At 38.5% G+C, this 17221-nt stretch overlaps 1 protein-coding gene and 1 non-coding gene across 2 annotated transcripts in view; one reads left to right on the top strand and one right to left on the bottom strand.

Annotated features, from left to right (window-relative positions):
• The window catches only part of LOC132413627 (ATP-binding cassette sub-family C member 4-like), a 166363-nt gene extending 151081 nt beyond the window's left edge, over nt 1-15282 (top strand). Inside the window, exons 23-24 of the mRNA XM_059995698.1 lie at nt 8347-8484; nt 15102-15282. The gene's annotated coding sequence lies outside the window, so the exon portion shown is untranslated. The remainder of the gene's footprint in view (nt 1-8346; nt 8485-15101) is intronic.
• On the bottom strand, nt 2932-3057 carry LOC132414007 (U6atac minor spliceosomal RNA). The gene has a single exon (XR_009516885.1). It is a non-coding gene; the product is annotated as a U6atac minor spliceosomal RNA (small nuclear RNA).
• Nucleotides 15283-17221: the final 1939 nt, after the last annotated feature.

The raw sequence follows: 17221 nt of genomic DNA on the forward strand, positions 1-17221 counted from the left end.
ATAAGTGATATCACAGGATATTTGTCTTTTTTTGTCTGACTTACTTCACTTAGTATGATAATCTCTAGGTCCACACATGTTGCTGCAGATGGCATTATTTCATTCTTTTTATGGCTGAGTAATATTCCATTGTGTATATATGCCATGTCTTCTTTATCCATTCATCCGTCAAAGGACATTTAGGTGCTTCCATGTCTTGGCTATTGTAAGTAGTGCTGCAATGAACATTGGGGTGTATGTATCCTTTTGAACCATGGTTTTCTCCAAATATATGCCCAGGAATGGGATTCCTAGATAATATGGTAGTTCTATTTTTAGTTTTTTAAGGAACTTCCATACTGTTCCCCATAGTGGTTGTACCAATTTACATTCCTACCAATAGTGTAGTAGGGTTCCCTTTCCTCCACACCCTTGCCAGCATTTATTGTTTTAGGCTTTCTGATTATGTCCATTCTGACCAGTGTGAGGTGATACTTCATTGTAGTTTTGATTTGCATTTCTCTGATAATTAGTGATGTTGAGCATCTTTTCACATGCTTTATGGTCATCTGTATGTCTTCTTTGGAGAAATGTCTATTTAGGTCTTCTGCCCACTTTTTGATTGGGTTGTTTGGGTTTTTTTCTTTTTTTGATACTGAGCTATATGAACTGTTTGTATATTTTGGAAATTAATACCTTGTTGGTCATCACATCATTTGCAAATATCTTCTCCCAGTCTGTAGGTTGTCTTGTCATTTTGTTTATTGTTTCCTTTGCTGTACAAAGCTTCTAAGTTTAATTAGGTCCCATTTGCATATTTTTGTTTTTATTTTCATTACTCTAGGGAGTAGATCAAAAAAGACATTTCTGCAATTTATGTCAGAGTTCTGCCTATGTTTTCCTCTAAGAGTTTATAGCCTTACATTTTTTTGTGTGTATGGTGTTTGAGAATGCTCTGATTTCATTCTCTTACATGTAGCTGTCCAGTTTTCCCAGCACCACTGAATTAAAGAGACTGTCTTTTCTCCACTGTACAGTCTTGCCTCCTTTCTCATAGGTTAATTGACAAAACTATAGGTGTGTGGATTTATTTCTAGGCTTTCTATCCTGTTCTATATTTCTGTTTGTGCACCGGTACCATGCAGTTTTGATGTAGCTTTGCAGTATAGTCTGAAGTCAGGGAGCATGATTCCTCCAGCTCCATTTTTCTTTCTCAGGATTGCTTTGGCTATTCAGGGTCTTCTGTGTTTCCATACAAATTTAAAATTTTTTTGGTTCTAGTTCTATGAAAAGTTATCATTGGTGATTTGATAGGGATTGCACTGAATCTGTAGATTGTCTTTTGTCTCCTTAGGTAGGTTTATTTCTAGGTATTTTATTCTTTTTGATGCAATGGTAAATGGGGTTGTTTCCTTAATTTCTCTGATTTTTTTGTTAGTATATAGGAATGCAAGACATTTCTGTGTGTTACTTTAGTATCCTGCATTAAGGAATTCATGGATGAGTTCTAGTAGTTTTCTGGTGGCATCTTTACAATTTTCTTTGTATAGTATTTTGTCATCTGCAAACAGTGCCAGTTTTACTTCTTTCCAATTTGGATTCCTTTTCTTTTTCTTCTGATTGCCATGGTTAGGCCTTCCAAATCTATGTTGAATAAAGGTAAGAGTGGACATCCTTGTCTTGTCCTGATCTTAGAGGGAATGCTTTCAGCTTTTCACCATCGAGTATGTTGTTAGCTGTGGGTTTGTCATATATGGCCTTTATTATGTTAAGGCAGCTTCCCTCTATGCCCACTTTCTGGAGTTTTTATCATAAATGGGTGTTGGATTTTGTCAAAAGCTTTTTCTGCATCTCTAGAGATGATCATATGGTTTTTACTCCTCAGTTTGTTAATGTGGTGTATCACACTTATTGATTTGCGAATACTGAAGAATCCTTGCATCCCTGGGATAAATCCCACTTGATCATGGTGTATGATCCTTTTAATGTGTTGTTGGATTTGGTCTGCTAGTATTTTGTTGAGGATTTTTGCATCAATGTTCATCAGAGATATAGCCTGTAATTTTCTTTTTTTGTGGTATTCTTTGTCTGGTTTTGGAATCAGGGTGATGATGGCCTCATAGAACGAATTTGGGAGTGTTCCTCCCTCTGCAGTTTTTTGGAAGAGTTTCAGAAAGATAGGTGTTAATTCTCTAAATGTTTGATATAATTCTCTTGTGAAGCCATCTTGTCCTGGAGTTTTTGTTTGAAGTTTTAAAATCACTGCTTCAATTTAGTACTTGTGATTGGTCTGTTCATATTTTCTATTTCTTCCTGGTTCAGTCTTGGAAGGTTGTACCTTTCTAAGAATTTGTCCATTTCTTCCAGGTTGCCCATTTTATTGGCATAGAGTTGCTTGTAGTAGTTTCTTATGCTCCTTTGTATTTCTGTGGTGTCAGTTGTAACTTCTTTTTCATTCTAATTTTATTGATTTGAGCCCTCTCCCTTTTTTTCTTGATGAGTTTGGCTTAAGGTTTTTCAACTTTCTCTTTTCAAAGAACCAGCTTTTACTTTCATTGGTCTTTTCTGGTTTTCTTCGTCTCTACTTCATTTATTTCTGCCCTGATCTTTATGATTTCTTTCTTTCTACTAATTTGGGTTTTGTTTGTTGTTCTTTCTCTAGTTACTTTAGGTGTAAGGTTAGGTCGTTTATTTGAGATTTTTCAAATAAGCTTCCCTCTTCAAACTGCATTTGCTGCAGCCCATAGGTTTTGGCTTGTGTTTTCATTTTTCTCTAGGTATTTTTGATTTCCTCTTTGATTTCTTCAGTGATCCATTGGTTGTTTAGTAACATATTGTTTACCCTCCACGTGTTTGTGTTTTATACATTTTCTTTTCTGTAATTGATTTCTAATCTCATAGTGTTGTGATCAGAAAAGATGCTGGATATGATTTCAGTTTTCTTAAATTTACAAAAAATGACGGTTAGATGCCCTGAAGCAGGTGGCAATGCCTTAACCATTTGCATGTTGTCAGGCCCAAGGACCTCTTCCATCCTTATCAAGGGGAGTGCTAACCTTCTCTTCTTTCATACAACACTTCTTTCATACAACACTCAAGTGCCTTTCTTTGATTCATTTAATGTTTCTGACCCTGAATCCAACGTGGTTCAAAACTGAAATTAAGTCCCCAGTTTTCATTTGCCTGATATGTCTTTGATTGTCTTTTGATATCAGATTGTAGATGTGTCTCCTGCAATGGCAAGTATTATAGTTAGGTTTAGCTCTGAGATTTAATCTTAGCCCTCAGGGGTATGTTTTATCTTAGTTCTGTTATGCTTTCAGTTTTTTTTAAAACCTTTTATTTTGTAGTCTGTAATTTTTGTTTTTTTGTTCATTATTTTGTGTGTTGCTTTAATTTCTTCCAGGAATACTTTACTTCCTTATTATTGACTTCACATTATAAACCTTTTCTCCATTTCTCCATTCTACCAACAAATTTTAGTGTTTAAATGGTTTTTCTTCTACTGTTTACCTTCAAATCTTTAAAAATACTTAAACCTCTATTATTTTACTTACCTGTGTTAAATGATACTTTTTGCATCTCTAGTTGACTAAAGTTTGTTCCGTCTGTTCCTTGTATACTGTTTTTAAAAGTTTGGGTTGTGAGTCCTTAGTGGGCCTGTGAAATCCATTTAGTCAGTCATGACCAGCATGTTTTCCATTTAGTCAGTCATGACCAGCATGTTTTAAGAAATGAAATAGAAAAGAATGGAATGGATGAAGAATAGCAATGTATCTTTCCTAGCAATAGTAAATATTTCATTAAATTCCTTTCAGGATAGATGAATATAAATATAGACAGTGAAATCTGTACTGGTACTCAATGTAAATTTAAATATATTTACTACCGTGGGTGGCAGTACAAATAAAAGTTTGAAAACAAGGCTCTATATCATCTAGTGCATTGGAGTTAGAATCCCTGACTTATTGTAAATATAGTTAACCCTTGAACAGTACAGGTTTGAACTGCACAGGTTAACTTGTATTCACCTTTTTAAAAATTTGTACTGCAGTACTACATGATCCACAGTTGGTTCAATCTGTAGATATGGAGGGTGACTGCAGTGTTATATACAGAGTGTCTAGAGGATCAGCGCCCCAACCTCTATGTTGCTCAAGGGTTAACTGTATGAAATATTTACCTGCTGCAGCTCTAAGTTGATAAAACTTGATCTTCTTTCCTGGATTCTTAAAGGATTCTTTCCGTATTTTGAAGGTCATTAGTTTTTCCTAGGACATCATGCACTCTTGACCTCTAGATTCAAGTCTTTTATTTCTAAGCATTTGCTTGAATTACATCTTTGAATTTATTTGATTAGACTCTCCTCTTTACAGCAATCTATAATGTATATGTTGCTATCCTTTGTCTATTTTATAAAGCTATTATCTCCTTAATCCTTTTAAATTTTTCATTAATTTACAGTTATTTGCCTTGCTTTCTCAATCCTATCCTCCATGTCTCATGTTGTTTTTTCAGCAGTGACTAATCTTCATGCTGCCTTTTAGAATGATCATTTCTTTGATGTTTTCATTTTTCTCTTCCATTTCACTTTCAGCCTCTGTCAACTCATGTTTCATCATTGTTGCTGTGCCATGTTTTCCTGTACTCTTGGATGTCCACAGGTTGACTGTTCTACTACATTTTCTTTGAATGTATTGTTATATTTTTTATAATTTTCATCTTTTCAGTATTTTCTCATCCATCATATGCTCATCTTACTCCTTGTCTTCATTTTTGTTTGTGTATTTTACAGATCCTATACTACTTTTTTATTACTGTTATTCCTACTACTCACCTTTGAATTGAGTTTTTTTTAGACCATAATATCTGTGGGATAGTTGTGGCTAGGGCATCATTTGAGACTGAAGGGAATTCTGTGCTTAACACAGAAGTTCCACATGTCCTAGAGAGAAAAAATAAGCAAGTGAGAGAGAAATCGAGAACACATATTCATTTAGCCTGTATTCCTCCCTAGCCTGCAGAGATGGGCAGTCAACGGTGCTTGCATTTCAAAATCTCTCTTCTCCTAGGACCTCACCAATCTACATGCTTCAGGCAAAGATATTGATTCTGTATGATTCCTCACTGGCATTTGCCCCTTAGTTGGAGAGCTATGATCTGCTACCCTTACGTACCATCTCTGTCATGCCACAGCCCACTGGATCCAGTTGCTTAATGTAGCCTGTCCAGATATTTTGTCACTTGGAATTTCAAATGACTCCTGATTTCATCAAAGATTGGGCTTATTTTTTATCTCCCAATATCCTTGCTGTTCAGGGTGATTTCTGAAAGGATAAGGGGAAAAAATATTCATTGTTCCGTTAAGTTAAAAGCAAAAATTCTTTATAACTCTCCAGCAGTCTGTAACTTTGGTAATATACCTGCCAGTACGTACACAAAGTTAGACCTTTCAAGATGAGGAGTTTGAGGGTTACTGGGATCGAACTAGGGCCATGCAGTTCACGGAGAATGAACGTATAGTCTTGAGCCAGAATTCTACATATATTGAAGCACTGATTGCTGGCTTTTATCCATGCAGGTGAGCTTTTATTGCTCTGTTGCTCTTAGTAAGATCTAATTCCATGATGGTGGTTTTATTTACAAGCTGGAGTTTAAATACTAGACTGTTTTAACCTACATTGGAGGAACTACAATGAACCACGCCTGAGAGAAGAAGGGGAAGAGGGCCAAGAAACGCACCACTCACTGGTCTTACGTTCTGCTTACCATAAATTGAATATTTTTGGCATTATCTCTTTTAATCTTCACGACCATTCTGAGCTGGAATTATTATCCCTCAGATGGAGAAACTGAGGCAGAAGAACCTAGGTAACTTCTCAAAGTCACAGATTAGAAAGAGTAATTTTTTTAACCACTTTTCTGCCACCCAGGTTACCATGTTCACTGAGCTAAATGTGTCTCAACTGGGCTTCTTTTAAGATAAAACTACAAGATTCACAAAAGGGCCTCTGAGATGTTGTTTTCATCATTCAATCTGACTGATGCTGCTACTTTCCGTGGACTAAGGGGCCACATCTCTTGAGCAGCATCATAATCACAACCAACACTTAGCTCAGCATGTTTTAAACCTGCAGTTTGTGGCCATCACTTAGTTCCTATGAGGTAGGTCATTGTCTCATTTCACAAATGCAGTAGCCCGTGCACAGAAAGCTTAAATGATTTTTCCAGGGTCAGCAGTGGTTCCAGAAGAGAGAAAGAGGTGAGATTGGGCCTCTCCATTCAGGCTCAGCCCATACACAAGGACTCTGCTAACAAGCGTTCAGTCATCTCGACCCTCTTCATAACCCACCCTATGAAAAAGACACCTTCTTTCACTTCTGCTGTCAGCCAGAGTGCAGTCTACACCATGAGAAAGAGAAGGGTCAAATCAAGGCTTTTATACACAGAAAGCTTGTTTTCAGTATTTGGTTTCAATTATTGCAGACCATGAAGCAAAGGCCATTTTGGTTAAAAGGTGCTTGTAATAACATTTTCTGGGCTCCCCTGGTGGCGCAGTGGTTACGAGCCCGCCTGCTAATGCAGGGGAGACGGGTTCGAGCCCTGGTCTGGGAAGATCCCACATGCCGCAGAGCAACTAAGCCCATGTGCCACAACTACTGAGCCTACGTGCCACAACTACTGAAGCCCGTGCTCTGCAACAAGAGAAGCCACTGCAATAAGAAAGCCCACACACTGCAACAAAGAGTAGCCCCTGCTCGCCGCAACTAGAGAAAGCCTGTGCGCAGCAACGAAGACCCAACACGGGCAAAAATAAATAAATTAAAAAAATTTTTTCTTTTAAAAAATTACATTGAGAAGAGTTCTGGGGAAAGGAACCAGGTGATTTTGGGAGGACCGTCAAGCAGTAGAAAGTTAAAAGTATTTCCATTTGTCTTTTGGTTGTTTTTAGTTTCACCAAGAGAGTACATAATAACCACACAAAATATGGCTAGCTTTAAAAAATGGAGGAGAGAGATCATATGCAATTATCTTCCCCCCAAAGGCCTTATTTTTTTAAATTCTTGCATTATAATGGAAATAGCCTCAGATTTCACCCAGTGGGGTCCACGCATTCATGGAGAATTTCTTATTTTTCTGCTTAACTTAAGAGACATTTTAATATATAGCATTTCATATTCAGTGCTGTTTGGAGGCGGGTAGCAAGTATGCAAGCAACAAGAGAAAAAGAAAGTACACTTGATATGAAGGTAGGTGTCTCAGTGCTTTTCTATTTCATGTGTGATGTCCATTATCTCTCGTGATAACTTTGTTGACAGCACCCACAAATGTATTTGGTCCCAGGTTTTATAAAATAGATCCATAATCCTATGTTTAGGCGACCCAGATCCTGACACAAGTCAGCCTCAGATAGATGGTACATTTTCTGTTATAAAGACTCAAAACATTTCACATTCTTCTTTGGGGGAAAAAAATGACATTTGAAGTCCTTTTTCAAAGAAATACATTTTGAGATAACAGCTCACAAACCTTGACATTATTTCATTTTGTTCTGCACATCTGTCAAGGAACTGAGATACACTACAGCTACTAAAAACTGATGATTGTGGAACAGAGAAACTTGACAGCATTTCATTTCCTTTATGTTCTGATTATACATTTAGCAGAAAACCTTTATTTCTTCCAGTTCAGCTAGAAATTGGTAGAATTCAAGAACTCAAAGGCCTGGCAAAGACCTGTCCTATTATTTGGTATCATCTTTCTTTTTCGAAGTTGCTTGGTTGAGTCTTTGTTAAAGCTTTTGATTCTCTTTTCATTCCTGTGACCCATCATCCACAGATCACATTTCTGTAGACCCTATAACTGCTTTGCTGCACAAATTAAATGCCAGCAAATTTCATACATATATGCCAGTGTTTCAATGCTTGTCAGTACAAGTTTATAAAATATAGGGATGACAACCTGATATTAACATCCAAATCTGGTGTGCTCACTTTATGTGTGAAAATGAGAAACCCTTTTCAGACTAGATTTCCCAGCCTGTCACCCTGTTTTTAATATATCTCCAGGTTTTGAGTCAGTAAAATGATTCTGCTTATCAATTTAATGTAGTGATAAAACATATCTGTGAATCAGAATGATCAGAACTCAAGCGGATCTACAGGTTGTTTGGTATTAAGCTCAGCCCCATTGAGGGTTTTAATGGGGCTACTTCCTCCATAGAATAAATACATCCCTGGTTTTTTTAATTGTGGCTCCAGTAGTGATATGATTGCTTCACATAAAGAAGTGGACCTAGAAATGCACTGCCTTAGGGAGGAGGACTTTAAAACTTTTAAACATGTTGTTTCTCTTTTTTCCCCTCAGGTGCACTTCAAAATGACATAGACAGATATTACTCACAGTGACCATGTGGTTATGAACGCTTCCAATGGACAGCCCTCAGCCTTAACAATTTTTAAGTCAGCACCGTGATTCTACCATGAGGTCAAGTATATTCCGAAGGTATTTCTCCAATAGTTTTTGCTCTGCATAAGCTACACTGTACTTTCTTTACACCAGCAACAAATATTTACACATACAAGATGTTCGTTTATTTGGATTATTTTCTCCAACTTCACCCAACGATTCTAAGCTCTTACAAAAGGATTATTTTTCTTACCTAAATCAGAGGTACAGGCCACCAATAAAAGCTGTCTCCCAGTTTTTGTGCCTTGACAGACTCCAGAGACAAAGCACATTTTCTAAGGTGCAAGACAAAGCTGTCACAGATGTTTCTTACTATTCCCCAAATTATATACCCCTGGTCCAATTATATCAGGGATTCTATTTAGTTGACATGTGTGAAGTTGCCATTTTGTCTCACCACTTCCGTTAACAGAACTGGGTTCCATACCCAAAGACCTCTGGTTAAAATAGTAAGAGAAAACTAATAGGAAAAACAAAAAATATACCTTAGTTTAAGTGACATTGTATGAGAAAGAGGCATCCCCTCTCCAGAAAAAAAAAAAATAGATATAGGGTTAAAATACAGAAGGACAATATTATATGTTCTAAAAGAGAGGGGAGAGAAAATATACTTTTTCAAAATAGGAGCCCTTCTAGGGGATTTCATAATGAAGGACAGATGTATGATCGATTGTCTTTTAGACTGAAGATCTTATTTAATTATTTTATTGTGGTAAAATATATATAACATAAAATTTGCCATATAACCATTTTTAAGCATACAATTCAGTGTCATTAATCACATTTACGGTGTTGTGCAACCATCAATGTCTGGTTAATTTTTGGTAATTATTTTAGGACTATTCAGTTTGTTATTTCTATAGAGTCATTTTTGGTACAATTTATTTCTCTAGGAGTGGATCTCCTGTGAGTTTTGAACTTGACTGACATAAACTTATTCACAATATCTTATATGTTTAAACTCTGCAGCACCTGTAATTGTGGGTTTTTTTTGCTTTTTAAGGCTTGATTGATCCTTTCTGGTTTTTTAAAACATTTTCTAGTTCATTATATTATTCTTTCTTTCCTTCAACTTTTCATTTATTTTGAGATTTTTTTCCTCAATTCTTAAACTGGAAACTTATATTAGAAAAAGAATTAAGTTAAAAATTAAGTACATAAAGCATACTTTTGTTTCCTAAGACCCACCTTAGCTGCAACCTACAAGTTTTGGTGCTTAGCACTGATCAATAACCATAGTATTAGGTAATTTCTAATTTAACTCAATTATATCTTTTACCCATGAGTTATTCATAAGTATAATGTCCTCTAAATTTCAAATGCTAATGTACTTTTTCTATTAGATTGAACCATGTGGAACTGCTAACATTCAACCTTTTTTTAACTTATAAAATGTCAGTTTCATATGGTTCAACATAATAGTTTTCTTTTGTTATTAATAGATAATTTCATTTTGGTCAGACAACATTAGATTGAGGATTTTAAACCAAAGGTAACCACATTTACCCACAAAGTCCTTGTTTCCACCATTTTGTATTTTACTTGGTGATTCTAAAATGTTATATGTGTAACCAGTAATTTTCAAATAAAAATCCTCCCCAAGTACTAGAATGTTTTCTGATACATGCTGCAAGTTGGTTCTCTGGGATACAAACCCAGATGGAGTTTAGTGTTGGGATGTTTATTAGGGGTGCCCTTGGGACCAATACTTGCAGAAGCGAGAGGGAAGAAACAAGTTAGGGCAGAGGGAGAAATCAAGCTGGAACACTGGCCAATGACTTTAGATGACCCCATGGGGGCTCTGGAATGAAGACGGCCCTTCAGGGTTTCCTGACATGTCCAATGGCCAGGCCCTTATACCTCCACCTTGATGGGTCACTGCATACAGGCTGCCCCCAGAGGAGCTGATGGCTAAAGACTGCCCACTAGCACCATGTCCAGCAGCTGGGGCAACAAGTCCTTGAAGGGAGGTCTGGACAGTACCTCTCCATGCCCCCCCATGGCATGTGTCACAACTCCAGAGGTAGATAATTAAAATGTACTGTGGCAGAAAACTCTTGGTGACTGACATTTAAGTCAGAATGACTAAGTGATCCTCCTCAATACCCTGTGGTCTATAAAAAGAGAAGAAGGTCCATGTAGGGGAGATAGCCTCACTCTCTAGGGTCAGCCCAGTTTTCACCTCTTCTAGGAAGCCACCCTTAAGATCAATCCTCATCCTAGGTAACTCATATTTCTGTAATACCCTGACCACCTCTCATTTGTTAAACTGAACCATACTTGGTTAGTGTCCTGTTGTTGCTATCTTGAAATAATTTCTAAACAATGGACCCTGCTTTTTCCATTTTGCACTGGGCCCTTTAAAATATGTAGCCTGCCCTGACTATGAGTATTTGTAGGTGGTCTGTTTTCTCACTGTTAGTTCCCTGGTCACAAGAAAAGAAAGAATGGAGTGCTCATGGAATAGGCAAGTCCAGCCTGTATATAGTTTAAAGGGGAGATCAGGTCTTGAAATAAACCCACACACTACTCATGGTCAGTTAATCTAGAACAAAGAATATAGGCAAAAATATACAATGGGGAAAAGACATTCTCTTCAATAAGTGGTGCTGGGAAATCTGACCAGCTACATGTAAAAGAATGAAATTAGAACATTCTCTAACACCACATACAAAAATAAACTCAAAATGGATTAAAGACCTAAACATAAGGCCAGACACTATAAAACTCTTAGAGGAAAACATAGGCAGCACTCTGACATAAACTGCAGCAATGTCTTTTTTTGATCTACCTCCTAGAGTAATGAAAATAAAACCAAAAATATGCAAATGGGACCTAATTAAACTTAAAAGCTTTTGCACAGCAAAGGAAACAACAAACAAAATGAAAGAAAACCTATGGACTGGGAGAGCATATTTGCAAATGATGTTTTGACCAACAAAGTATTAATTTCCAAAATATACAAACAGCTCGTATAGCTCAGTATCAAAAAAACAACCCCATCAAAAAATGGGCAGAAGACCTAAATAGACATTTCTCCAAAAAAGACATACATTGGCCAACAGGCGCATGAAAAGAAGCTCAATATCACTATTAGAGAAATGTAAATCAAAACTACAGTGAGGTATCACCTCACACCGGTCAGAAAGGCCATGATCAAAAAGTCTACAAATAATAAATGCTGGAGATGGTGCAGAGAAAAGAGAACCCTCCTATACTGTTGGTGGGAATGTAAATGGGTACAGCCAGTATGGAAAACAGCATGGAGGTTCCTTAAGAAACTAAAAATACTGGTGGCGCAGTGGTTGAGAGTCCACCTGCCGATGCAGGGGTCACGGGTTTGTGACCCGGTCTGGGAGGATTCCACATGCCGCGGAGCGGCTGGGCCTGTGAGCCATGGCCACTAAGCCTGCGTGTCCAGAGCCTGTGCTCCGCAACGGGAGAGGCCACAACAGTGAGAGGCCCGCATACCGCAAAAAAACCCACAAAAAACTAAAAATAGAGTTACCATATGATCCAGCAATACCACTCCTGGGCATATATCCGGAAAAGACAAACTCTAATTCAAAAAGATACATGCACCCCGATGATCACAGCAACACTATTTACAATAGCCACGACGTGGAAACAACCTAAATGTCCATCGATAAATGAATGGATAAAGAAGATGTGGTATATATATTCAATGGATTACTCAGCCATAAAAAAGAATGAAATAATGCCATTTGCAGCAACATGGATGGAGCTAGAGATCATACTAAGTGAAATAAGTCACGCAGGGAAAGACAAATACCATATGATATCACTTACATGTGTAATCTAAACTATGATGCAAGTGACCTTATTTACAAAACAAGCAGACTCACAGATATAGAAAAGAAACTTATGGTTACCAAAGGGGAAACTGGGGGAGAGATAAATTAGGAGTTTGGGATTAACAGATACACACTACTATATATAAAATAGATAAACAGCAAGGACCTACTGTTATAGCACAGGGAACTGTACTCAATATCTTGTAATAACCTATAATGGAAAAGAATCTGAAAAAAATATATATGCATAACTGAATCTTTGCTATATACCTGAAACTAACACAACATTGTAAATCAACTATACTTCAATTAAAAAAGATACTAAGTCCTTCTTCAAAAAAAAATAAAGGGATCAGATCCTGCCAACAAAAGTGCACGTGGTAATACCTAGTGAGTTCACCTGGCCACCACTCCTCACTTGCGCTCTGTAGGTGGGTTCCCAAGCTGTCTTCCCTCATGTTACCCACAGGCACTCAGGATAGCCATGCCTGTATGTGTGTTTACATACAGGTAATATTCCAAGACTCTGGGCGCTGCAAGGAAGCAACAGTACCTAGCACTCTTCACCTTTATCAATGGCCCTACACCTACCATGAAAAATAACCCATTAGATAACAGGGACTTCCCTCGTGGCGCAGTGGTTAAGAATCCGCCTGCCAATGCAGGGGACACGGGTTCGAGCCCTGGCCCGGGAAGATCCCACATGCCGTGGAGCAACTAAGCCCGTGCGCCACAACTACTGAGCCTGCACTCTAGAGCCCGCAAGTCACAACTACTGAACCCGCGTGCCACAACTACTGAAGCCTGCATGCCTAGAGCCCATGCTCCGCAACAAGAGAAGCCACTGCAGTGAAAAGCCTGCGCACCACAACAAAGAGAAGCCCCCGCTCGCCGCAACTAGAGAAAGCCTGTGCGCAGCAACGAAGACCCAACACAGCCAAAAGTAATTAGGAAAAAAAAATTTTTAATTAAAAAAATAACAAAAGAATCCATGAATTTTTACTGCTCCATAAACAGGAGAGAAGGGAAATATCTTGTATAATTAAATGCAAAGAAATACAGAAGGAACAATGGACGCAGAAAATTATCCACTGAAGAAAAAGCTAATGGGTGAAACTTTGATGTGGGGCACAATATTGACATAATATCAAATTATCTCTCTGCAAATTACTTATTAATTATAAAAGGAAAAAACAACTGTACAGAGGATCGCCCCCAAAACCTATTCAAATCCATTATGCATTATCTAAATGATTTAATATGCAGAGGTATCCCAAAGATTAACACCATTTTACTGATTTTACAGGGTAAGGAAATTTCCAAGGCCAGACAATAGCCACCCATGAAGGCAGAGATCACTATCCTCTTATTTATTGTGTCATTCCCAGCATAATATAGATACAGAGGAGACGCTCAAGAATCATTTGTTGAATAAGTGAATGCCTATGAATTATTAAAGAAGCAATAAGAGAGACTGAGCTTCAGATTTTGCTAACCCTGGTAGGTTGGCACCTCTAAAGCACCCCAGTCCAGGAGTCAGAAGACTGGTTTCTAGTCCCAGCAGTGGTACTGAGGCCTCAGGGCCTCAACTGTCCCCCCGATCTCCTTCTCCACTCCAGTTCAGCATCTCCATGACCCTTAATATCTCTAGGTCTCAATTTACTTCCAAAACCAAAAGTATAAATCTGTGAGCTTTACCAATAAACAGGTTTGAAACGTGTTGGGCCACGTATCTTACAGTTATTTCCTACAGAGAACACTCAGGGAATTAACACTAGGACTTACCCTGAAAGGCCCTCTTTAAAATTCTGCTTGCACAGGAAAAGATGCTCAAAATCAATAATAGTTAGGGAAATGCAAATCAAAACCACAATGAGATACCACTTCACACATATTAGGAGGGCTACTATGGGAGAAAAAAAAGGAGAAAAGAAGGTTTGGCAAGGATGTGGAGAAACTGGAACCCTTGCACACTGATGGTGGGGATGTAAAATGGTGTAGTCACAAAGGACAGAAACTGTATGATTCTACTTACATGAAGGTACTCAGAGCAGTCAAATTCAGAGAGAAACAAAGTGGCACTGTGGTTGCCAGGGGCGGGAAGGAAGGAGAGTGGGGAGTTAGTGTTTAATGACACACTAAGGCAGGATGAAAAGAGTTCTGGAAATTGATTGCACAATGATGTGAATATATATAACAACACTGGACCAAATGCTTAAAAGTAGTTCAGATGGTAAATTTTATGTTGTGTGCATTTCACCACTATTTTTTTTAATTAAATGAGAAAAAAAAATTCCACTCGATGTGCCTCAGGTAGAAATCTTCCTGGGTCAGAGTCTAGACTTTGCCACTTTCTGGTTGTTATGACCTTGGACTAGCCACATAACGTCTCAGTATTGGCCTCTGGCAAATGGGGAGAACACATGGAGATGACACCTCACAAGGCTGCTGAGGGATCAACTGAGAGGATCAGTGATGCTCTGAACAGGACAAAGTTCCATGAAACAGAGCAGCCTTTGCCACGACAGCGCTCTTGAGTAACCCCATGTGGGCCCAGCAGAAAGCCTCTGACAACTTTGATAGATGAAGTCACAACAATAGTAGAGCCTGCTGGGAAGAAGACAGACTCCTCTTCTTTCCCAGCAAAGACTCAGCCAGTGAAAAACTCTTTTCTACAGCCCTCCCAACTTCCTTTTGCTATGTGTAAGAGTTCTTCTTCCCTTGCCCTTTGGGGACTTGCACGTGACTCCATTGTGGCAGACCTAGAATTGCAATTCTCTGCTGATCCCGAATAAACCCATTTTCCTGGAGAAATATCTGACACTCTATTTGTTGCAGGTCAACCAAAGGAAGGGAGTTAACAAGATCTGGGGACCCCGGAAGACTCAGAAAGGCAAATTATCCACTTGACACATCTGAGTGGACAGTAGTTGACACCTCTCAGGCTGACCAGATGCAGGACTATAAAGACCCAAAAAACCAAGAATAAACTACAGGAGATAAATTTGTTACACTGTTTATTTTGTCATAAAGACACAGTAGAAAATTATAATACACCTTCAGGCTGTTCTACATTTGCTTGGGGCTGTAGTTATTGTATAAAATTACCAAAACTCATCAAACTAAATGGTTAGGAAAGGGGAAGAGGTCAAGGCCAGAGAAAATGCCCTTGAAAGCTCACCCAGTCTCCATCTACATCATTTGGATTTCTGACTGTTAACGAAGAACAAGATTAATACAAGTGGTATTCTGAAAATAGTGCAAAGAATCCTAGTTTGAAATTAAACATTTCTATGCGCTCATGATCACTAGTTACAGAGGGCCTAACAGGACCAACCTCTCTAAAACATCACAGCACTCAGCCAGTTTGCATTCCCCCTTATGTCATCATCTTTCTGAGATAAGAGTCTCCAGAGAGTTTGTCTTGACACCAGTGGCAGTTTCCACAACTGCATTCCCTTTGCAACGTGGCAGTTCACTGACTGAGGTGTGGCCAGCATCGGGAGAGCCAGGATTTAATCACTCCCTGATGGGCCAAGTGCATCTGGCCCAAGACACTGTTCAACCCTCATCTCTTGGGACAGGTCCTGCACTAACCCCCAACCTGCTGGCCTCCGAGATGAGGGTGGGAGAGAAGTGCAGAGCACACCCCAGAGGCCTGCAGTGCAGGACAGTGGGGACATAACCAAGGAGAGTCTCAGCAGACTGGACAATCTAGTACCTAGCTGGACACAGTTATAAACTGTGCCCCTTACTTTCAATGACGGGGGAAAGGAAGAATTAGTCAATAATCCATGATGGGGAAATGGGATGTTTCGGAAAAAACGGGGCCTAGCTTATATCAAATACTATAAGAATTTCTAGCTGCCTTTATTGTTAGATAAGGAATAATAAAAGAGCTACAATAAAATGCTTACGGAGATTTAGATGATGCTGGGATATTAAAAAAGACATAGTACAGGGGCTTCCCTGGTGGCGCAGTGGTTGAGAGTCCGCCTGCCGATGCAGGGGACACGGGTTCGCGCCCCGGTCCGGGAGGATCCCACATGCCGCGGAGCGGCTGGGCCCGTGAGCCGTGGCCGCTGGGCCTGCGCGTCTGGAGCCTGTGCTCCGCAGCGGGAGAGGCCACAACAGTGAGAGGCCCGCGTACCGCAAAAAAAAAAAAAAAAAAAAAAAAAAGACATAGTACAAAAGCAACAGGAGAAAAAAAGCTCAATATAATTAATGATATATAATTTAAAACCCCTAAACTAAATTACAATACAAATGAAAATCTGGCAAAATATTATAAGCACTACTGCAAGTTATTTCAAAAATATAAATGCCTCATAGGAAAAAACCCATTAGAGACAATTCAAAAATGACAAATAGATGGTCAATATACACAAAAACTTCCATCTCTATAAATCAAATAAATTCAAATTAAAACTGTCTGACATTATTTTAGACTTTAGACTGAGAAAAAATGTAATTCAGGTACTCAAAGTTGACAATGAAATAAGCACACAAACAGCTATAAAGAGGGCAATTCTGTCCAAACCTCCAAACCTGATGGAAAACAATTTGGCCTTTCACCAGTTAGTCTGCTTCTAGGAATACAGAAAAAGGAAAAATGCCCCCAAGTACACGGTCACGGATATGCATCACATCATAATTAGAAATAAACTGTTCAACAAAAATGAAAGACTGCATAAATTGCAATACCATGTTTCAAAGATTATGTAATGCCCATAAATAAATGTAAACCACAGAAAATTAAGAAGGATTCAGGATTCAAAATTGTTTAGTTTTATAGAAAAGATGTGGCGTGTGCAGATGTGCGTAAAGATTTCTAGGGGAAAGACTAAGAAACCACCAAAATATCAGCAAGTGTACTTGGCTAACAGAAAGAAATCCTTATTCCTTTTTTCTTTTATAGTTTTAAATTTCTTACAGAAATAGAAAAATATATATTCTTT

Source organism: Delphinus delphis, chromosome 18 (genome assembly GCF_949987515.2).
Source record: "Delphinus delphis chromosome 18, mDelDel1.2, whole genome shotgun sequence".
NCBI classification, from domain to species: domain Eukaryota; kingdom Metazoa; phylum Chordata; class Mammalia; order Artiodactyla; family Delphinidae; genus Delphinus; species Delphinus delphis.